This window comes from Alosa pseudoharengus, unplaced genomic scaffold, assembly GCF_046254945.1.
Source record: "Alosa pseudoharengus isolate Yale_2024_CS ecotype anadromous, Long Island Sound unplaced genomic scaffold, YU_APseudo_1.1 YU_APseudo_1.1_scf_8, whole genome shotgun sequence".
In the NCBI taxonomy this organism is placed as follows: domain Eukaryota; kingdom Metazoa; phylum Chordata; class Actinopteri; order Clupeiformes; family Clupeidae; genus Alosa; species Alosa pseudoharengus.
The window spans coordinates 28,107,387-28,132,536 of record NW_027468870.1 but is presented as its reverse complement, the minus strand read 5'-3'; the positions used below and the strand labels follow the sequence as shown (position 1 = coordinate 28,132,536).

Genomic DNA, 25,150 nt, shown 5'->3' with positions numbered 1-25,150 from the left:
CTTTACTGTATTAAACATTAAGCATTTCGGAGTCGCTGAAATAGACTCCAGTCTTCCTAATTGCGTCATGTATAGAGGTTTACTAGGTAGGCGACACGGAGAGAGAGGGAGAGAGAGAGAGCGATAGAGAGAGAGAGAGAGAGAGAGCATGCTTTGTGTCCATAGATTTTGGAGTGAAACGATTCCTCGACTGAAATAGAATTTAAAGGATTTCCAAGGTGTCTCTTTCTACCAAAAACAAAAAGTCAAGGACTGTCAGCATGCACTGATGACATTTTAGGTTACTTGAATCAAGTAATCTCTCTCTCTCTCTCTCTCTCTCTCTCTCTCTCTCTCTCTCTCTCTCTCACACACACACACACACACACACACACACACACACACACACACACACACACAGACACATACACACACATACACACAGAATTGAAAGAAAGAGAGAGAGAGAGAGAGAGATGCATGCCCCTCTCTCTCTCACACACACACACATGCACACACGCACGCACACACACACACACACACACACACACACACACACACACACACACACACACACACACACACACACACACACATGGTACTATAAGTGATTATTCACCCATTTGAGCTGGGAGGAAAATACAATTCTATAATAGCACCAAACACTGCACAGTCTATTGGCCTGTTGTACTGTATGGACACAGTGAGCTTTGTGGACAGCTTTTACCCAGCCCCCTGCCCAAAGAAAAAAAAAGAATCAGTTTTTACACTGTGTTACAGAAAGTGACTGTGGTTATGTCAAATGTGTCTTTGTGTGCACTTAAAATTAGCAATTGTTTCCACACACACACACACACACACACACACACACACACACACACACACACACACACACACACACACACACACACATGTATATATAATGCAGCATTTATGCTAACAGTTGTTGACCTTCATTGGACTCTAATGTACTTTCAGAGCACATAGTACCTTTGAGGCGTTTGTGTATTTTGTCATTTTGACTTTTAGATGTGTCATTTTGTAAGATGTGGTTGGGTTGCTAAGTCTGATCTTCCAACCAAGGATTGACCAAGAATTGTGTTTATGTGCTTGTGCTTGATTGTTAGACTGTATCTGCATAATGAATGAAATCACTACTAAGGCTACTAATGACTACAAGGACACATAAGAGGTTTATGTAAAGGAACAGCAAAAATCACAAAGGTGTCCTTGATTAGGAAGTGCATCGTTGATTCTTTTTTTTAGATTACTTTGCTCCAAAGTATTTGAAATGACAATGTGGTTTAAGGATGTTTGCTATTATAATCTACTTATGCAACCAAAAGTTCCTCATGCATTAGCTTGTGGAGGAATTTAGTGTAGCTATTAGAATTGCAATACACCAGAGACCTCATGACTCCATTTAATCATGATTCTTTGGCCATGGTTCAATAAAATCACAATTACTTAATGTCTTGGGATTGTGCAAAGTGCTGGGATTTCCATGGATCATCTTATCTCCGTTTCAGTGAAGTCTTTTGAAACAACAAACGAAGTAACCAGGGTAATGAATAAATAATTATAATACCATTAAATCCAGAATAAAAAACACTTAAAAACACTTCTCAAATCTATAGTGCTGAAATAGTTTCAACTGTGGTCCAGAGGGTTTGCTGCCACTGGCCAATGAGGGGGCTTGTTCTTGTGATGTGGATGTGAGAGGTGCATGATGGCACGATGGGAAGGATATGATGTGGATGTGATCCTCTTTCTTTTATTTGACCTTCATTTATTTTATCTTATTTTGTTATAATATATTTATATTATATTATATTATATAATATATTTATAATTGGAAATGGGTGGAGAATAAGGCTATTTTTGATGACAATATCTTTTCAAATATATCATATTTGAAAAGCTATTGTCAACAATATATATATTAATCTCAGTCAGGTTCACTAGAAATCTGGAGCATATGTGAAGGGAGGTTGGAGGTTTTTATCAGGCTTACACTGAACAACATATAACAACATGGTGTTCAGCACTTAAGACACAGTATCATTTAATCAATCAGTATAATTTAACTTTGTTACCTAGTGCAGTAAAATAATGGGTCGTACTTATGTGTTCTCCTAAAACAAGCAAACTTTTTTTTGCTAGTTAAGTTTGCATTTTATGTGGTTTGTGCACCATTTCCACAATGACAAGCCTATGGAAGAGGCAACCGTAAATATCAAACTCACTTTCAAGGCATGTTGTTATAGTTACAGAGGCATTCATCTAAGGTTTCAGGATTTTCACTTGTTGTCGTAAATCACACGGAGAGATCCATTAAACTTTAATATCCAGTGCTCTATGCACTGCACAGTAATCCCAGCATCTACACCTCCATGGCAGAGAGCCGCATTCATTATATTGCCTGCTGTCTTCACATGCAGTTTGATTCTACCTATCCAGCACCATAAATACTTATTTCTCGGCTTGCCCTTACTTCTGCTTCTGTATACTTGCATTGTGTTGTTATCGCATCAGTTTAATGTGATTTCCTTCGCCTGTGTTAGGTATCAGTACAGTTATGCCTGGCCTTGGGCTGTGATAAATTGTATTATTTTTTAATCTGTCCAATGTTGTTATATAATGTACTGCAGTGTAATTGTGTGTGTGTGTGTGTGTGTGTGTGTGTGTGTGTGTGTGTGTGTGTGTGTGTGTGTGTGTGTGTGTGTGTGTTTGTGTATTTGTGTGGCTAGGGGGTGTGTAACAGTCACACACACACACACACACACACACACACACACACACACACACACACACAAACACACACACACAGGTAGCTGGTCAAGTAGTATGAGAGAAGTGGGCTGGCAGGACTGTGGAGCTTGGCGCTTTAGAGCAGGTATTGCTTCAGCAAAAACTGGAGTGGTACAGAGAGAGAGAGAGAGAGAGAGAGAGAGAGAGAGAGAGAGAGAGAGAGGGAGAGAGACATGGTGAGAAACAAGGAGATATTATTAGTGGCACACTATATTTACAGAGGAAATGGTAGAGGAGGGATCCAGTGTGCCATTAGGAAGGCACTGACATTCGCCTTCTGCCGCCTGTGTTCCTGTCTGACCCATCATGCAGACACAGCTGCTGGGCATGCCGATACGGATAAGGCCCGGATCAGGACCAGACTGAGCCGGAAGCTTCCGTCTCTCACCCCCTACCAAACAGCTGCATGAAGACTCATGGATCTGGAACTCATGTGTTGCGTCCCCACTGTAGAGTCAGCAGCTCCAGCGGCTGGATCCAGAGCCTGGATGTTTGCCCTCTCCCCAAGATGCTCTAGTTCTGGGAGACTGTGAAACAGACCTGGGCCCAATCGGGTCCGGCTCTGTTTGAGAGTCGCCCTCTCAGTGGGATGGCCTTCAACCCAGCTGCACGTACTCGATCCACTCAGCCGACTGTAGTTGCACTTGTGTGTCTATTACCCACTGAGGCTGTCCACGGAGTGAGTGCGCTGTCTTTGTCACTCTCTCATCATGCGTCCACTGGACACACACTTGTCCTTCACTTGTTGGTCGGTAATTTGGAATCCGTTTATTTAGAGAGCATGAATAGAGAATTAAAATATTATTCACAGCTGTTTAGCAAATATTTACCAGCTCTTATTTTATTTAGTTGTTTTATCAAAATCGTGCCAACTGCCTGTTATGTAATCCTGTCCATAACCTGACTCAAAGTGGAACCAAAATCTAAACCCATTCTTCTTTCTCATCTCTGGCAGAGTGTACAAAGGCATTTGTTGATTATTTATACAGAACTATCAACACTAAAGTGGGACCTGCTATTTTCAGTGGTGCATAAAATTGGCTTTTCGTTCAGTTCTTTGATGGTAGTAACATTTTGATTGTTCTCTGGTAGGGTTGAGGATAATGCAGAGCACAGGCACTTTTGTCTGAGTCTTAGATCTCAAGTCAAAGCTCTTCACTGTCAGTTGCACTGCTGCAATACACAAAGACAGTGACATATCTTAACCGCATGTGTGAGTCAAAGCCTTAAGTCATGAGCCATTTTAAAAACACTACAGTGTTATTGTAAGACATATGGTAATGACTGTGAAACTTGAACTGGAACACTGTGCTCTGTGTACTGAAGTTCTCACATTGCACTTCATGAGACACAAAACAAAGGCTCTGCGCAAACACCCTCTATGCCTTAATACACTCCATATTTCATCACACGAGAAAACAATACTCATTGGCATTCCATTAATATCTCATTTTGATGGAGTGTTAGTCTGCTGCCAGGTGAACCATAAAGGACCATAGGCTGGCCTCAGGAAAGCTTTATAGATCAGACTCCTGATTCACCTTGGAGTAGTTTGGCTTGTGCAGGAGTGGACGTTGAGATTTACGATTGGGGTGAAATTTCGTGGGGTTTGTGATCAATCTCTCTGTCAGAATTGATCTGCGTTCCTCCCCAAATGGGATGCTGTCAGTCACCTGCTTTTCCTCACCTTCCGAGTCCACTGAACCATGAACGGCTATTCCTGGGCATCACGGGCGCTTCCAACTTCTCCGTCATGACTCTAGTCTCAGACAGCTTCTTCTGTGTTTACACTGCATGCACCCACCAAGTGTTCTCCAAACTCCTTAACCTCTACTCCCCGTTGGTGAAGAGTCTATTGAGTGGCCGGTTTTCACTTTTTAACGGTCAGGTAAAAGTGTCTATGCATTGTACAAACTGTTGGTGGTACTATGGGCAAACAGTATCACTGGAAAGTAAAGAATCACTACACGGATGTCTGTGTTTCTGTATGTGCATGTGTCATATACAGTAAGGTCCTCGTTTGTGTGTGTGTGTGTGTGTGTGTGTCTGTGTGTGTGTGTGTGTGTGTGCACATGGGTGTGTGTGGGCGTGTGTGTAAATCGAGTTGTATAACTGTTGGTTATGTTTGGGGGTTATGCAATATATAGCGGCCTTACTTTAACAAAAGAGTATGTTTGTTTGTATACCTTTTCTGCTTTTGTACCTGGGCTCTTTCTGCAGAAGTTTGAATATATCAGACTCACTTCTTCTCCGTCCTCAGACAGGATAGAATTCAGACCAATAGCCAGCACTTAGTCATAAATCTGTTCTTTATTATATATTTAATTCCTGGTGGATAATTAAACTATTTGAAATGGCAAAAGTGAAAGGGAAACAAACAATAGCAAAACCCACAACAGCAGTCTAATCTCTCAAATTAAAAACAGCCTCAAATTAAAATGTGCATGTGTAGATAAAAAAAAATGAGATGTTAGAAGGTTTGCCCTTTAAATGGTCGCCCAAATTAATGTTTTAATTTCATACACCTTTCTACACAAGTAATTACCTGCAGCAGTTTTGCTTTATGGTTTGGTAGGTGAGATGATCTCCCACATCTCAGTAATGGGGACTTTGTATCCAGACCCTAATGAGTGTTTATCAACACTTGCTGCAAAGAAAACCCCTCTGTTGCCCAACGGTGGATTTTTCCCAACTCCTCCCGCCCCAGTTGAAATTGGTCACATCAGCCAACAGCCCAAAGAGTTTAGATTGGGGAAAGCAATCAGTCACTCACCACCAGGTAAACAACACAGACAAGACACCAATCACAAACAAGGATAATAGCTCTATGGCTAGTGCCCTACCCCGCACCACTCAGAACACCACAGCATAGCACAGCAAAATAGAGAGCACATATCACAAAAGGTACTTGTGCAGTATGTTACTATGTCACAACAGGTACTGTATGTGTGCAGTATGTTACTATGTCACAAACAAATTATATTTAGTATTGTATTGTATGTTATTGCGTAGAAAAAAGCATGCATTTCAGTTTCAGGTTTAACTATGCAGTCTGGTTTCAAGAGTGGTCATTCTACTGAAACTGCTCTTCTGTCTGTGACTGAAGCATTGAGAGTAGCTAAGTCCTCTGCTCAGTCATCAGTATTAATTCTACTAGATTTATCCGCAGCCTTTGATACTGTTAACCATGACATTCTCCTATCTATACTATCTGAACTGGGAATTTCTGGAAAAGCTCTTGACTGGTTTGAATCTTACCTTAAAGGGCGTTCTTTCAACGTGTCTTGGCAGGGACAGGTATCTAAGTCTCATGCCCTCACCACAGGTGTGCCTCAGGGATCAGTATTAGGACCCTTGCTTTTCTCTATTTACACCACTTCCTTAGGTGATACCATTCGCTCCCATGGATTTGACTATCACTGTTATGCAGACGACACTCAACTTTACCTGTCTTTCCCACCTGATGACTCTAGTGTTTCCCACCGGATTTCTGCATGCCTTAAGGATATTTCAGCCTGGATGAAAGATCGGCACCTTCAGCTTAATCTCTCAAAAACAGAGTTTTTGGTGTTTCCAGCTAAAACAGCTATTCCCCAACAGATTAACATCCAGCTTGACTCAACTTCACTGACCCCAACTAGATCGGCACGAAACTTGGGCGTTGTAATTGATGACCGACTTAACTTCTCTGAGCATATAGCTTCTATTGCAAAATCATGCCGGTTTATGCTTTACAACATTAGGAAGATCAGACCTTATCTGACACAAGATTCCACACAACTTCTTGTTCAGACCATGGTCATCTCTAAGCTGGACTATTGTAATTCACTATTAGCTGGCTTACCCGCTTGTGTAACAAGATCATTACAGCTGATTCAAAATGCTGGAGCACGCCTGGTCTTCAATCAGCCAAAGAGGACACATGTAACTCCTCTCCTAGTTACTCTCCATTGGCTCCCTATAGTAGCCAGAATTAAATTTAAATCTCTCACTTTGGCCTATAGGACACTAACTAGATCTGCTCCTAGTTATTTTAATTCAATAATCAAGCCTTACATCCCCAACCGCCCACTGCGGTCTTCTGGTGAGCGTATGTTGTGTCGACCAGTCATAAAAACTGGGTCTAATTCCAGACTCTTTTCTTCAGTGGTTCCATGTTGGTGGAATGAACTGCCCAGTGCTCTCCGTTCCTGTGGTAGTTTTGGGTCGTTTAAGAGGGGTCTAAAGACATTCCTATTCAACATATACTTAGTTGTTTAAGCGCTTATGTGTTATGGTTTATATAATGTTGTTTTATTTTAATTGGGCTGTTAATTAATTTGACATTATTGTTTATTATTGATATTCTCCTTAATGTAGTCTTAGCATGTTATTGTTTTTATATTATTGATTGAATTGACATTATTGTTTTATTATTGCCTTTCCCCTTTTTTACATTGCTTTTTTATTAGGCTATTGATTGAATTGATATTATTGTGTACTACAACTATTCTCCTTACTATATTTGACCTAGATTTTAATCTGTTCCCTGTTCATTTTTAAATATTATTATGTTGTTTTGTATTTATATGTCGCTTTGGACAAAGGCGTCTGCTAAATCCATAACCATAACCATAACCATAACCATAACTAAGCTGTAAAAAGAGTTTTCAGTTGGTTCTCATAATTTTTATGTCCGATTAGTTTTATGGAGTCTTTGCTGATGCATATGGCAAGTGTTAGAGTGGAACTGGAAAATGCTTCTTTGTAATACATTGGCACTGGTGAAGGAATAGTCAAGGTCTAGACAACAGCTGGTCACTGCTGATTTGACCTTCTGCATGATATGAGTCAGATGGGCAAGACCCTTTCTGGCATCTGCTGGTTGCTGGGGAGATGCTGAGGAATTGTGTTGTAATACAGAGGTCATCTGACTAACACCACTGGACAAACTGCACGTTTTTATATGGAATTGGGCATCTCAATTAATCATCTACACAGTCCAATTAGCAGGCATTCTGATCACTCTAACACACATGTACACACACACACACACACACACACACACACACACAACACACACACACACATGCAGTCACACACACACACACAAACACACACACACAGACCCCCCACCCCACCCCACCCACCCACACACACACACACACACACACAACACACACACACACACATGCAGTCACACACACACACACACACACACACACACAGACCCCCCACCCCACCCCACCCACCCACACACACACACACACACACACACACACACACACACACACACACACTCACACACACACTGGAATACATAAGCCCTACATCCACTTACCCTTCTTAGATCCCTATCCCAGAAGTTATAACCAGCTTCTGTACAGATGCACATTAGCGGTGACAGGCTGATGTTTAGGCTCTGGAAGGTGTCGGGCATGTACAGCTCATTTGGCTCCTCCACTGTGAAAGCTCCACGAATTGCGATTCAAACGCAGACAGTAACTAAGAAGCAGCCAGGGTGACGTGAATCCTGACACGAGAACTTGAGAGCCAACTAAAGACAGAATCTGCTGCGAGGCTCTCATTAGCCGGTGGATAGGCTTGCACACACAGGGAGTCCAGCCGGTGAGTGAGTTGTTTTTGTCCATTCAGGAAAAGGTCAGCATTTGAACAAGCTGTCGTGGTGCATATATGCTGGTAGGCGGATGCCATAAATTCTCCTACCCTTACATTGGGAAATTTAAAAGTAGGAGAATTTACATAAATAAAAAGCATGAGACAGATGGAGCCAAATGGCAATCTGTGATTTTCCCCTCATCAATCATTATGTAAAATGTTCTCACTGAGCAGTGATGGAGTGGATGAAGTTTAGTGTTGTGTGGTTGTTGATGGCTTGATGAAACGTCTCCGAAGTCATGAGACCTTCAAGACCTTTATCAAGTAGTTAGTAGGAGTGTGAGAGTGAGTCAGTCTGAGATGTTAAATGACTATTCATCATGAGGTTAAACACAAAGTCAATGATTCTAGCCCAGTAAAATTTTTGTGAATTACAGCATATCATTCTTAACAGTCTTCTGCCTGTGTGTATGCACTCAAAACCTCTGGTGTTATTGACAATTACAGTCACCCAATCAGTATTTTGCTTTAGTTGCATAGAAAGGGAGAGGTGCCATTTGGTGGGCTGTTGAGCTGAAATATAAACTTCAAACTGGAAACAACTCTTTTGGTCAGTCTGAGTGGACTGCTTTGTCAAATTTGTGGCTGGCATCAACACATTAATCACATCATGTCACATATCCAGCATATCATTTTCTGACAACTGACCCTGTTAAAGGAGATGAGTTCACCTGACGTACACGCAGAAGAACTGAAACATTTATGTGGTCCAATAACATAATGTAGTCTTAGCCAAATGGTGATTGTGCAAAGCTCTCACTGATTAGCATCGATTCGACGATGGTGGATGCTGTAAATTAAACTTTAAAGTACAGCAATTGAAATTACTTCAAGTTTGTTAATGCTAAGGTTAATGATTAGGAAATGTTAGCTCATTAATCGATTGGCAAATATTCTAGATATAGAATATCACCCATTAATTCAAATAAACAAACTAAAACTAAGTATTTAATTAATATTACTTATTAATAGTTACATAACGTGGGTGCTACACAGTGTAGTATGATCGTTTCTGACAAAAATAACCTGCACCAATATTCATTTGAAATTGACTGTTGACTACTAGCAATGTCCTCTTTAACTTTGTAACTTGTTGCTAAAAGTGTTTGTGTAAGAGCAGCACACAGTCATTTGGAGAGGGAGTCCCTAATTCCCTTACTTACAACAGACACTTAGAATGCCTTAGAAAGGTCTTATACTTAAGGGATGTAATATATAACAGATAGCAGGAATAACCTTTTCATATACAGGTTAATGGGATGATTGTAGTTTGAATTAATCAATATTTCCATGCAGATCATCCAATTTCATATGTGTTTAATATGTTAAATAGGTTACACTGACTTTATCTGAGCTAAATTACTCACACGGTACTCTTAACTGCAAACAGTGACCTTACTTATTGTGTTCAACATTGGTTAATGTAAAACTCTAAAATGATAACGCATGTTTCCGAAATTACTTTCAGACATCTAAAAGGCACCAGATTAGTTCAGTACCACTTCCATCAAATATACATACACGCCAGACTCACCTCAAGGCTGTGCAGTTAGTCTTGTTCCAGACAAAATCCTTGTGCAGCCATGCAGCCATGCATGCACACAGAAGGCTGAGCCGAGAAGAAAGGCTCTCAGTGGGAACAGCACACACCAAACCCACTGCCAGCCAGGGGACACAGCAATCATACATGGTGAAATACAATTACTGTAGCTGAAGTGAAAACAGAGATTATTATATTCATTGGTAAATATTGTAGATTCAAGGTAAAGCTAATTAATTATGAATTCATCATTAGTTAAGAAATGTAGTATGCCATTGGTAATGTGATTAGGAAGTGAGTCAGATGCTAAGTAGAACATCAAAGTCTGAGAGAGAGACAGAGAGAGAGAGAAAGAGAGAAAGAGAGAAATAGTGAGAGAGAGGTGGAGATAGAGGTGGAGATGGAGGCTGGCCATGGGTGTAAAACAGGGCTTGCGGGCATGGCATTGAGAAGCTGGTGAAGTATGAGTAGAGGTCAGGGAGGTCGTGCTCTGATATGGGTTTGAGTTGCTTTGGCAGTCTACATGAATCAGACAGGCCAGCCCAATCTTCAGCTATTTGTAGAATCTGACAAATAGGACTGGCCTGAACTGGTTGTGGAGCAGGTTTATGGTTATGGAGGAGGAAATGTGTGAAGTGGAGTTTCGGAGAACAGACTGCCGGGCAGAGAGTGTGTAGAAAGATTGTGTGATAACTGTTGTTTTTTTGTGCTAGTTGTATGGAATTTGTTGTTTTCTGAATAGTTATGGGCTATGGCCCAGTGGATATGACCAAGCACCCCAGCCCGGTGAATTCCAACAGCATGGTAAATCAATGAAACAAAAGGCGGGTAAAGAGTTTGATTTTTTATCGGGTTTGTTTTTGCCTCCTCCTTTGTTTTCTTATTACATTTAGATATGAAATACTCAAGCAGATGGTGCAGTCCCTTCCTCAACACAGGAAAGGGGGGCAGGCAGTGCTTTAAATGGGAACAGGGCCATCCAGTAGTGTATCTCTCTGCACTGTGTCACTCTCTGCTAGAGGTTAATTCAAAGTCTTTTTAAGTTTTACCTCGAGGCACTTATGTCTCTCTCCACTCCTCCTGTAGTCTGTCCGGTTATTCGAATGCGAAAAATGTGTTTAAAAAGATGTGTGTTTCCCCACCAACATTTTCACCAAATGATGCAAATACCGGTAAATACACTATAGGGAATTCTGCTAAATATACAGAAATGGGTAGGAGAGCATAGAAATTCAAGATGTTGTTACAGTACTGAGGAGCAAAAAATGTTGCTTTATAAATGTTATTCTATTCACAGTTAAATGCCAAACACTAAAACTGAACCATTTCTGCTGTTAACTATGCAAAGACACATTAGTGAAGATTTGTACAAAATACAATGATGGCCTTGAATGTACTGCAGATGAATAGAACACCTGCAAGCGGCACATTCCTGTGATGTGTCCTGCTGTTAAAATTTGCAGCATGTTTTCTAAATGCTGCACATGTATTTTCAAATGGATGACATGATTCATTTGCTTTTGTTTTGTCCATTTGCATGTTTTTCGTTGCAGTATGATGGGTCAGGGTCACTGCACAATAGAGGCTTCAGCAAATATTCTAACCTTAAAGCAACTTTTAAAGCAGAACTTTTCCTCTGTCGCACGCACGCTATTTGTTTATCCAGCACCGGCTTTGCAAATAACAATATCCACAGACAAGGTAGAATATGTTGCACGATTTTATGAAAGCATGATGTATTGCGACATCAGATGCAAGTCAAATTTGTAGTTTCTTATGTCTCATTCCATCAAACTACAGATCCGCTTCCCGATCTGGCAAACTTACATAGTGCGCTTATAGCTGATAGAGGGCCGCGAAGCGAATGCACCCGTAGTGCCGTTCACCCTGTTGCGAGTTGATGAACCACTGAAACGATTTTGGAAACATTATTTTAAGGTACAAAAAACTTTGGTGTTTGCGTTCGTGAAGCTTACCGTAGGTGTTTATGCATAAAAATGAACAGATACACTGTAAATACAAGGTTTCCTTTCATGTGAAGTACACAATCAACATACAGCATACAGCCCTAATTCCACATTCACTTCTCAACTCCCCACTGTGATCCAGAGGTGACTGACACCACACAGTCTTCAGCATTGTTTTATTCAAACGGTCAGAGGCAATATGCAGTGGGGAATCAGCATCTATCTACATCAATAACAAATCATAATCAGTTATAATAGGGGTGTTGGGTGCATTGGGGGGTGGGGGGGGGGGGGTTGAGGCAAGGGAAGGGAGGAGAGGAGCGGACACTCATTTTTTGAGCCAATTACAGTAGTACCACTTCAGTGCCTAACTGTCATTAGACTGTGTCTACTAATCACGCTAACATGGATGCAAATGGAGCCTGTCTGCTAGAAAACTAGCATCTGAGTCTTGAGCATCACATTTTAATGGGATATGCTGGACTATGCTGGAGAAATAAGGACCACAGAGTATATGCAGGGTGCTTAAGAGATTAAACACACAGTTTGCGTATTATAACACACTGTTTGTGTATAGCAATGTTCAGGAATATTGACTGTTCACTGACTGATCGCTCCTTAGAAATGCTACATGATGTGATTAGATGCTCAAGTTCATGGGGTCAAATGTCAAGGTCTGATTTTGTCAAGGGTTATGACAGGCAGAGATATACAAATATACACTTTGTGTTGAGTTTTATTTTCTATACTCGCCCATTATTTGATAATACTTTTTCCTCTATTTGGGTTATGGCCAAAATAGCATCAAGGTGAATTCACACTTATGCCAAGGTCATTTCCATCATTCACGCTATAGGCCAACAGAAATAAAAATGTCATGCACAGGCATGCAGGTAAATGTGATAAGGGCTATCAGATGAGTGGCTTTCATTGTCCTGATTAACTGACTGGAGATTCATCTGAATATATTACTTACAGTCCACTTGCAGGGTTAGCCACATTCAGTAATTAGCTCCTCACTGGCCCAGGAAAAGGCAATCAGGATAACGCTCGGCTGATGTGCTCCGTTATCCTATAGAGAGTTCCACTGGTGCAGTGCTAGCAGCCAAGCCTTCACTACCCCATCCCATTATATCCTGTGCAGTACAGATTAAATAGATTAAATGTTTACCTGACACGGTTACCCCAAATGTCTCTGCAAATTATTTCTGCACAATTTCCTCGCCGAAGTCGGCGCATCTGAGGGAATCCGTCCAAGTCTATCAGTCAGAACGGCTCATTAATATGGATGAAGATGACTGTGGAACCCAATTATCTGGGAAGGATTTCAAACCACATTAGACAAATAACTGACTGCTGTCGCAAGGAAAAATGAATTGATTAGCTTTATTGCAATCTATATTTCACTCGTTTGGGTGGTCACCACCACGCTCATTTACAAGTTACACTTCACTCTCCATCCACTTAATACATTCTATTGAAATTGCACTTTCATTTTTTGGAGTACAAATAGGGCATAAATTAATTAATTACACTTCACTACACATTCTAGTGTATTGCTGAAGGCTTAAAGTAAAAAGAAATTAAGTGCCTTTAATTTTACGTAATGATCACTCCATGTTACTGTATGTTTTTCCCATCAACAGATCAACATGCAATTTTGTTTCCTACATAGAATATGCAATTAAAATTCACATATTATTGTGGGTGCATGTGCTGCACTACATATTTGTCATAGATGAAACATTTCCACTGAAGCCTGTAAAAACAGCAGGTGATGCACGAACTGAAGCTTCAGACAGTTAAAACCATAGTTCTATATATACAGTCTATGGTTAAAACACATCGTTTGTCCAAGTAGTTGGAGAGATGCTTCCGGATGCTAAAGCTGAGTTGGCCCCTTGTCCAGCCTCCGAACTCCCGCAGCTGTTCTGTCTTGGCTTATCTATAAGCTATTCCAGGACTGTCAAAGCAAATGAAGTGTGGCAGACTTTTTTTGCAAGCCAAATGCTACAGCTTCACCAAACAAGACAGTTCCCACTGCAATTAAGAAGGAAACAAATATGAAGTATTGCTTCTGCGAGTCCCCTGACCAGCTTGTCCTTATCTAAATCTATTGCTTAGTTATTGAGTTACTGTCTGGGGGAGTAGCTCAAGCCTCATGCAGTAAAGTGCACATGGGTAAATATCATGTAAAATACACACTCTGAATGCAAATATTATGTAGTTCATTTTTCACAGAAAAAAGAGAGCATGGCAACAAAATCAATAGAAATACACAAGTCATCCATGAACATTTATTTTGATCATGGACCTTACTGAGCACCCACTCAACCATTCAACTGATTTCTGTCCTGCTTTGTACAATCTGATTGCTCTGTACAATCTTGCTTATTACCACACATTCTAATATATCAACCCAGTAGACTGTTCATTTTCAATCAAATTACTTGAACTTAGAATATTACATAACAGCGACATTAAGCAGGAAGATAAGCAGGTCAGCTGTGCTTTTTTGAACAGGCTCATACACAGACAGAGAGAGGGAGAGAGAGAGAGAGAGAGATTTATTGAACGTCCCAAACAGCATCACCACAAGCACATCATATCACTCCCACCCACATGCTCAGACAATTAATTAAGCTCTGCAGAGTTAATGGCGACTGGCTAATATCAATCCACATCCCATAACTCTCTGGGTTAGGGACTTGGGCCCTGGTTTTATTGGGCCCCTGGTAGCTGCTGAGAATGAGAACGGATCGGGCCCAGATCTGACCCTGATCATCTGCAGATCTCCTCCAAGTACAGACAGTCATGCTATTTGGATGACTTCCTACTTGCTTCCAGGAAACATTTATTTACACTCATGTGTACATAATTCTCGTGTTTACAATGAAATGAAATGCTGTCAGAAATGTATCCAGTATTGGTTTCGGCAGAGACGGCTGCCATGCTTTTTGATCATGTTGCGTATGCTGCATTCTCTCTGTATGGGTGTAAAATGCCGCTGTCTCTGGTATGAAGCCAGCCTCTACTCGCTTATGTGAAATGTTACCACTGCACTGGCTTGTACGGGAACCATTCCTGATTTCCCTGTTTGATGTGCAGACAGAGAAAAATGTGTTTTAAAAGAAAAAAAGAATAACATTGTTCATGAATATTTATAAGAAGGCAATAAGATCTGAGAAGATGATTTAACAAGCTTTTGGAACTGATGAATTGAGAAGTATTGTCTGGACAGTTTTACACAGCCTGTAATGGCACAGGAACACACTATGCATTAGTAATGTGAGCAGGGGATCACCATGGTCGATCCTAATGCCTGATTAGTGTTGCAGTGTAGGGTTGTGTTGATCAATGAATGCAACATAGCTCCCCTCATCCCTTTACAACAGCGTCTCATCCCAGCAATATGCAGTACATAGTCTGCAGATTTGTGTCCTGATCACAACAGAGCATGTTTAATTGCATGCTACTAGTGGGAATCAGTTTATTTTGCTGTTTATGTGTCCCTGTGTACCACATTATAGATGGTAGTTTAGGCTCAATGCTCACCTTCACATGTATTCCTGAGACACGCTTTCATAATTTATGAGCTACAATGCTGAAGTTCATTTTCTCTGAGGTGCTGTACAGATATATAACGTAAGCCTTGCAGCATGGGAAGCAAAGCAAATATGCAGATCGTTTTCCCAGATAGCTAAGCAAAAGCTTTTCCATGGCCACATTATGTCTCTCATTTGGCAAAGAAAATAATGATGAAATAATGAACAGAAAAGAGTGTTTACACACACACACTATAGCATTAGTACTAGTAAGACCTGACCTTTGCTGAAGGCCAGTTGTATTTGATAGTGCTACAAATGATGTTTACAGATCTTTTTGACAGAAGAAGCCGAAAATGTTGAGGCAAAGAGTTATATCCCGTTAGTCTATGTGATGTTGTGCTGAGAAACTGACTTTACAGAAGAGTGCATCCAAAAGAGGAAGAAAGGTCTAGAAAACTGCATTTGCAGAGATCTAATCAAGTACATTTTGCAGTAACTACTCAAACAGACTCAAAAATAAAATAATTATAGTATAGTAATAGTATAATTATAAAAATACCAGTGGCAGTCCTACTCATCAAGGCAGATATTTACAAAACAAGGTTAAAGACAGACGCTTGGCTATGTTGATTCGCATACAAATCACAAAACATGAACTACGTAATGAAATAAATGCAGCAATTCAAATAAATAAATAATAAAGAAATAAGGCCAGCGAGGGATACATAAATGACAGGAACATGTCACTTGCACAAGGTCCCAGCGAGGCAGGCTGGATGATGTAGTCCTGAGTGGTCACCTCCTGACCCGTGTGTCAGCGTGAGGGATTGCAGGAGCCTCTGAGGAAGGGTGATCTCACTACATCATCGGCCTGACGTCTCAGTGACTTCCTTTACCACCACACGTGAGAGAGGGAGAGAAAGATTCAAACACACAGAAATCAACAAAGCAAAGGTAATAATGATGATTCCAGTTGCCATCATCATCATCATCCAAACCATAATGATCATCATCACTTCACTACAGTGAGATATTCTTTGCGTTAGAGAGGAATAAAAGACAAATGTAGGTCAACAACAGCAAAATTAATAGTGGCAATTATATGATGTGTCATCTTCAGTATTACCTTTTGTTTTTGTGTATGGACATTCAAACCTTCAAGCTCCAAGCAAACATTGCAGTGGAACTGTGAATGTTACGAGTGAGTGAGAAGTTTAATTTGTAATGATTTATACAGTATATTAAATTGTAAATGCATACAGGAGTGTATGTCCCTCTCTCTCTCTCTCTCTATCTCTCTCTCTCTCTCTTTTCCTCCATGTCTGTGTCTCTCTCTCTCTGTGTGTCTGGTGTGGAAAGGTGGGGAAACATACAACAGAGATAATCTATGACTGTAAGAGCGAAAGGGTCAATGATGTTATTCTCCATAGAGTGCATTGGACTCATTTGTCTGCCTAGGGGTGGCACATTTGTCCTGCAAATAATAGAATGCCTCCAGACCGTGTCCGCGCATCAGATAAAATTAGCTCCGGACCCAAGGACGAGCCATTCCACCTTCATAAACCTCTAGAAGGTACTATCTTCCACATACACTTTTAACACTTTTCGAATTATAAAAAAAACTTTGTAAAACACTCAAAAAGCGAGATGCATAATTCATTTACTTTTAGGCTTTCCCCAAGACTGAACCTTTTTTTTTTTTTCAATCTGGTGATACAGTACACGGCGGCATCTGAATTGCCATGACTGAATTTAGATTGAACAGAATCATGAATTTTAACACGAGTAGTCTATCACCAGCAGTATTATCATCATCATGAGTTCCTCAGAGGGGCCCTACGCTGAGAGACCAAATATTTACCAGAGGTTTGTCAGCCACGAGGCGCCACTTTATTCAGTCATGAAATTGGTATTCGAAGAGAACAACCTTCTCTGGGGCCCCTGAGCTTATACAGTTGTATATTTACTGATAGCTGCTTGTGGATTTGTGAAATTGCTCTTCTTGCCATCGCCCAATGCAAAAACACTGCAGAGCACAGGGGCCAGAGTGCTCCATTGTTATCGTGTGTTGTGCAGTTTGTGTGTGTGTGTGTGTGTCTGTGAGAGAGAGCGTGTGAGAAAAAAGGTCTGCGTATGGCTCTGTGTGTTTCAGTGTGAGTGTATGCATACAGTGTGTGTGTGTGTATGTGTATGTCTTTTTTTCTCTCTCTCTCTCTCTCTCTCTCTCTCTCTCTCTGTGTTTATGTGTGTGTGCTAGTGTGTTCTTGTGTGTGTCTGGTTGTGTGTGTGTCTGCGTGTGTCTATGTGTCTGTGTGAGTGGTATTACTACATACAGTACATCAATATGATGGCAAATATTTGCTCCATAATTATGATTTCCACTCTTGCTGGTCACTCGACGCCCCTCTCATCCTAACAGGTCACTCTTGTGGAGATGAAGGCCTGCGAGGTTTCTTGGAAAGCGAGGCGTGTCAAAACCCGGGTGATAGCATCAGTGATGTGTGAAGATAAGAGCACAGCCAGTGCTGCGCTCTGGACCCCACTTGACACCGCAGTGTGCGTCTCTGGCTTTAGGAGTTTCACACATCAGGCAGAAAGCACAGCGCTGGAGAAGCCAAGCCATATTCACAGCCAACGCTCATTAATACTTAATCAGATGCAGCACATTATACAATGCTAGACTGGAGAGACGACTTCACTCACTTCATATAGCTATAGCTCACACATCAACCATTTTCCCTTTTTTTTGTACAGAAGTGCAAGTCTGAATGGCGTGTACACAAAAGGTTTGAAGGTTCATATCTGAGTCCGATGGTGATTTGGCTGGTTATTAATAGTACTGAGATCATACGTGTAATCTGCACTGGGGCCAGATGACAGTTTCTTGGATCACACAGTAATTCCCTGTGTATCGGAGGTGGTTTGAGCACAGCATAAAAATCGCACTTAGCATGGGCTTAGGCAATTTGGACTGGATGGAGGGGGGAGGGGGGTGGAGAAAAATAATACTTACTTACTTGTTTCCGGCTTTGTAAATATAGTGCATGAATATATGCTTTTAAAATATATTGTGAGCATGAATTATTCATCTGAATATTATGTAAATTTTAGGGTGGAAGACTGAATTGAGTGCAAGGGTGTTAGATGTGTTTGCTACAACACAAACACACACACAGAGATAGAGAGAGAGAGAGAGAGAGAGAGCAGGAATAAGGGAGAAGGCAAAGACCAACTGCATTCTTGATCATTTAACGTTCCTCAGCACCTCTAAAACATTGGTTGATCTGATACACGTTTAAATGGCTATAGCCTACATTTAAAACAATTTATTAGCTAGAAATGATGCCACATGTCTACATTCGAAGCCACTTCGAAAGTTTATTTAGATCCATTGACACTGCCGTCATGGAAACAGAACGTCACACTTCGGTACTGTATTCTACTCTGTGTGTGAAATGCAACAGTATATGTGATGACCTGAATGTCGTGGCATGATAATACGAAAGAACGTTTTTAATTTTTATTTAGTTGAGGGAAGAGAAATCAGAGTCACTGCATTTCTGGGTATATAGTGCTGACACCAGCTCTGATTCAGCAGAGCGATCTATAGTGTCATGTTATTCTGTAAACGTCATAGCATCTCTATCCCTGCTATCACTGAGCTGGCAGCCTGAAATGATCTGAATCAGTGGCTGACTTCGCAAAGCAGTCCTGCTTTGCTTGCTTGCGTGTATTTTTCATTTTGTCTGAAGATATAGCAGTCATGGTACAAGAGCTTATTTGCTCTGAGGGAAGTCTTGATGGTATGGGCCTACCAGGAATATTTTCCCCATTATTCAGCTATCCTATGGGGAAAATATACACATTTTAGTGTAGTTTGCTGTTTTTATGATCAACATAAAAAAATATTTCTAAAGGAAACATAAAGGGGATATAAAGCTGTGTGTGATAGTCTTTTGCATTCAATGCTTCTGGGTCTCTGCCTTAAAAATGTCACAAGCACAATGAAACACCTGCAAAGTATAACAAAGCCAAAAGAGTAATGCGTGTGCAATTATGCATTCAACATTACATAACCACAACATAGAAACATTTCCATTTTTTGACCACAAAAGCTGCCGACTGCACCTTTAAGAGCCAAACGTTTTCATGGGCATTTTCTCAGGAACTATAGACAGATTAACCTCACTGAAACTAAAGTTCATGGTTAGCAGAAATAGAGTATTGACTCTGTGTGTGTGTGTGTGTGTGTGTGTGTGTGTGTGTGTGTGTGTGTGTGTGTGTGTGTGTGTGTGTGTGTGTGCATGTGCACGCACCTGTGTTAATAGGCACATGTGCCAGCTCATCAAATTTCCAATGGAATGGAAAACTAGCTTTTCAATGTGTTCTTTAAAAAATAGTTATTTATAGCAATTCATGCTGTACTTTTGTGGGATTTGTGAAGTGGTTTCAATCAGTGCGACAAGTTCAATTTTTTTTTCTTTCTTCCTTACCTTCTTTTTACTTACTTCATCCCTTCATCCTTTCTTTTTTACCCTTCATCCTTTCCTTTTCCTTTTTTATTCTTTCTTTCTTTGTTTCATCCCGTTGTTCACCCTTCTTTCTTTCTATACCTTTTCCCTTTTCTTTATCACCCTTCATCTTTTCTTTTTTTTTCACCCAACTTTTTCTGTTTCCAACCCTCTTTCTTTCTTTTCTTTCTTCCCTCCTTCCCTCATTCTGGGCCATTGGCACAGCTCTGTCTATGTAGAGCAAAGAAAACACTCTTTCTCTCTGCTGCTCTCTCTGTGCGGAGCGCTCTCTCTCTCTCTCTCTCTCTCTCTCTCACTCTCTCTCTCTCTCTTTCTGTGCTATTGCTCTTTCTATGTGAAGTAGAGAGAACTGTTTAGGTCTCTTTCTCTTTCTCTCTCTCTGCTGCCCTGCTGGCTCATCCGTGCTGACCCCTCATGGGAAACTCTCGAGTCATGACCCACATCGTTTAGCTGGTGCTACGGGTCAGCACATGCCGAGTGGAGCTCTGAAGGAAACACATTCTGCCATGGATAGATATTTAGTCTAACAGGTAGGCAGCCTAATGGTTGCAACTCTGCTTCTAAGGTGGTTTCATTCAAGACAAATGCCATTGTATTATCAAATGAAGAGGTCTCTGGCAATTTACACCCCAACTGGGAAACGTGAACCTTTTACTGTTTACTGTCAATCAGTGCAATATGGTTCTTTTACTTTAAAATAATGGCTTCAAATTAATTTTGATGCTACATTGACTTAGAGTACAGAGAATGGAGTCTCTGACATTACAGATGGGTTCATGTAACACCTGGTGCTGCACTGTCATGCTGTTGTTATGGGATGTTGAATTTTTAAACAGTTTTAGACTAATTGGATACCCCTATGTGCTAAATAAAAAAAATAACAAAAAGGGGAATTGCTAAATCGTGTCACTTTAATTTCTGTAAGAGTAGAAACTTTGTTGTATGAAAGAACAGAATGGAATGTGCTGCCCATATGCCTAATTGATGACATATGTGCACAGGGAAGCAGAGCAATACCAAAAGCTACTTGAGGTGACCACCTTCTGGAGTGCAGAGCTTGTTGAGGATATGATTCATGAGTCCAACTTTTAAATGAAATTGACCTCTTTAGCTTCTCATGAAGTCTCATTAACCGACATTTGCATTTGTCAAAACGGCTTGTTAGAATCTCATTATGCGTGCGGTCATCCTTCTTTACTTTCACTGTGTTAAAAGTTGATCGTGGGCATAATGACATTGATGACAAAGACAAAAATACCTGCCTGTTTTGTTATTATGATATTATTTGTCAGTGTCAAAAAAAATGTTGATTAACATTTCAAAGTTTTCATTTATTATTATCTCTGTTGTTATAGTGTGTGGTGATTAGTATAGTCATATGCGGGTGTGGGTCATTTTAACAGTACACAGAGCCCCAGTTAATCCCTGAGTGAAACTGGTTGCATTCTGATTACTTTTGTCGCGTTACTGAGCTGATTAACATGGATTGAGGTTTGTTGGAGGGAAAGTAGGGCTGCGTGAATGAAGTGTAGATTCAGTATCATGAGCAGCATCCAAAATCTGCTCTATATACACACTGATAGTGACAAATAATCTTTTGGGCTTGTTGATTTATTTATGTAGTATCCTTGAGTGGGGATCTCTGAGTGGGCATGGTCAGACCAATGGCCAAGTACTGTCATTGGGTTGGAAGCCATAATGCAAAGCATCTAGAAGAATCTGCACTGGCAGTTTAAACCCTGATGGGAAACTACCATTCCTAGCTAAGCACACACGAATGAATGAAACCAAATACATCATCAAAACATCTTTTCAGTGTCCAAAGTTCATTTCAGGTGTCCATTCAAGTGATGCCCTTGTTGATGTCATTGATGCCTATTTTTCAGATTAATGTTTTTCATCAATGCCAATTAAGTTTTTTCAAGGGCAATATTGAAGTGTCTGTTTTGGCACCATGTTAATATTGCTTTAATTCTGTGTTCATTGTGACTCATTGTCAAGACTGCAGAAACACTCTGACTAAATTGCTGTTATTTTTGTGTGACAGCAATCAGCAAACAACACAAAATAGGCCAACATGCCTAATTCAGAGCCCTACTACATCATTAAGTAGCTGTCACTGATGGTTTGTATATGGATCTTCATGGGGAATGTTTGTCATTGTTGATTACTGTTTTTGTATCTCTTCAAACTGGGCCTCACAAAACACAAGGCCTCATTTCCTGATTCAACTTTCTCTTAGCTTGTTTTCTTTGAATGGTGGTATTGAAAGAAGTTTCTCACACACATGAAGCCTACTGCGTTTTTTGTGTGACAGTGATATATACGATTTTAGAATCTGTAGTAACATCAAGAAGCTCTTTTGAAAATGTCTAAAAATGTGACCTGTTATGAAATTTCTGAATGTTACAGATAAGTGTCAATCAGCATGATAACATAAAGAAAAGGGAAAAAATAAAAGAAAAACAGTATTACTAATTGGAATTACAAATAGATCAACACCATAGATCAAACACCATCATAATATGAGACCAATTCATTCATATTAAACAGCAACAAATCAGAGAAGAAACTAAGTCACTTGCCAAAGCTGAAGAATGGGGACACCTATCAGCTCACATCAAGTAGAAATAGTTTGACATGAACTTGTAATTAAAAACAGGTCTCACTAAAACAACGCTGGCCAGCATATGAGTTCACTAGTGTAAGGTCAGTGGGAACATCTCCATCCACAGGGTACCTGCCTTCAGCCCACTTCATTTAGTGTTGATGTGCTGCGTGTCAAGCAGAATAACGTCAACACTGTCATTATGTTTATTTTCCAACTAGAGTCGTGTTAACAGTGTGACCTACAGTGTTTGAATCAAAACTCCACATTTGGAAGTACTGTAGGCGGGAGAGAGAGAGAGAGAGAGAGAGAGAAAGAGAGAGAGAGAGAGAGAGTAATTGTGCATGACTTCTGTAATAGGTTTGGACCGCATACATTCTCAAAGAGGTATTTCTGAACATGAGAAATATTGAATACTGGAAATTCTGTAAAAGAACCTGCATTGTATTGACTTTGCCTATTCCCGTTTACTTCCATGTGTTGACATTCTACATGGATTAAAGCGTATGTGCGCGTTTGTAAGCGTACTGTATGTACCTTGGCCTCTTCTGGACATGCATTTATGCTATGAAAAGGTGCATTGTTTCTTTATTACCGTTTTAAAACAGTGACCAGTGGCAACACACCCTATTGTCAGTGCAGGCAAGAGCTGCATTCTAAATTCAACCTTACACATCAAAGAAGAGTGATGAAAAAGTGCTTTGGATATGATATTGGTAGTAGCTGTCTCTGCTGCGAATCTCCCACTGATGTTGTTTTGAAAAATAAAAGCCCTTCAGCATGAAAGGAGAAAATCTCACTTTGTAAATAAAAGATTAGTTTGCTTGTGTTAGAAATCCATTCAATTGATTGTCAAGCGCTGGGCCTAAAAGAGGTTCCACCTTATCACCATATGGCAGGCTTTACGTCTTAACCAAACCTCGCCCTCACTAACATTCCTCCAGAAGTCTGAATGAGGTTTCTGAGTTGTCCATAGCTGGTTGTAAATAATTCATGATGATACCACTAGCATTATGTTTTCATTATATACTGATGACTTACTCATGATACACTGATGATGAGGTCGTGATTAGGACCTTCACACCAAGAAGTTAAAATACATTTATATGAATAGCTGTCCTTAGTACGTTCTTATCATGATACACTGATGATGAGGTCTTGATGACCTTCACACTTAGAAGTTAAAATACATTCATATTAATAGCTGTCGTTAGCACATTCCTGAAAACACAATCATTTTGTTATGGTAAGGGTGCTTATCCCACTGCTTGGTTGACTTTCCTGTTGTGATGTGCTCTTTAGAACTTCAGTAAAATAAGGGTTGAAGGACGGTGGAATGTTTGGGTATCAGAAGTTAATGCACGTTCATGGTGGTAACAAAACAACGCAAATCTCTTCCACTATGTTGGCCACATTACGCTTGTAGGCCTATATCAATTCGCCAAAGTCGTTGTGAAGTTTAAATTAACTGTCACATTGCCACATACAGTAGGTACGAATTAGTGATCTGACAGACGTATAGCAACATTGTGACATAGACTGAGATGGCTTTTAGCTTACTGGTTACACTGTATTAGGAGTAAGTAATGGGAATCCAGAGTTCTCGCGGGAGCACAATTTCAATTTGCTCAGCGAGTCACTCTGGCAATGAGTAATGATGCACGTTACTTTTATCCCTTGTATCGCAAGGAACCAATCACATTGGTGTATCTGATATAGGCGGGGCAGAGGCGAGTTAAACAGATGACAGTCGTAGTGTTATCCAATTGCGTCGAAGTCCGAAATCAGTCAGTAAACATTGGTCCTGTAGTGTTATCCAATTGCGTGCTGTGAGATTTTCAAATGCATGCTTGGTGCCGCCCCTCCAGTTGGGCCATTACATTATTCATGGCCAGACCCTTAATCTTTTGGATTTGGGTCTGGAATCTCCAGGCTAAGTAAGTAAAACAATGACTTCAAAAGTCAAGGCTCAACAGAATCTTGGAATATGCTAGCTTGGCAACAAACGAGATTGAACTAACGTAGCAACCACCATAGAACTAGTAAGCTTTCCAGTAAGGTAAGAAATGTGTCGGTGTGGCAGAAAGAAATCCAGCTGTATCGCTGTGTGGGGCGGAAGCTGCACTGAATACAACAGGAAAGCCCTGCAGCGCATAGTGAACACAGCTGGAAGGATTATTGGTGCTTCACTCCCCTCCCTGAAGGACATTTACACCTCCCACCTCACCCGCAAGGCGACCACAATTGTGAGTGATGCAAGTCACCCCGCTCACAATTTGTTTGATCTACTGCCCTCTGGGAAGAGGTACAGAAGCCTGCGCTCCCGCACCACCAGACTCACCAACAGCTTCATACACCAGGCTGTTAGGATGCTGAACTCTCTCCCCCCTCTCCCCCCTCCACCCTCAGCTACATAACATCCTGGACTTTTGGACCCACAATGGCTGCCTTGCACTACTCCACTTGTACACTTGCACACTTTGCAACTTGTTGTTGTCCTGTTGTCC

General features: G+C 40.6%; 1 protein-coding gene across 1 annotated transcript in view; it reads left to right on the top strand.

Moving 5' to 3' along the window:
* The window catches only part of opcml (opioid binding protein/cell adhesion molecule-like), a 77,155-nt gene that overhangs the window by 874 nt on the left and 51,131 nt on the right, over positions 1-25,150 (top strand). The window lies entirely within an intron of this gene.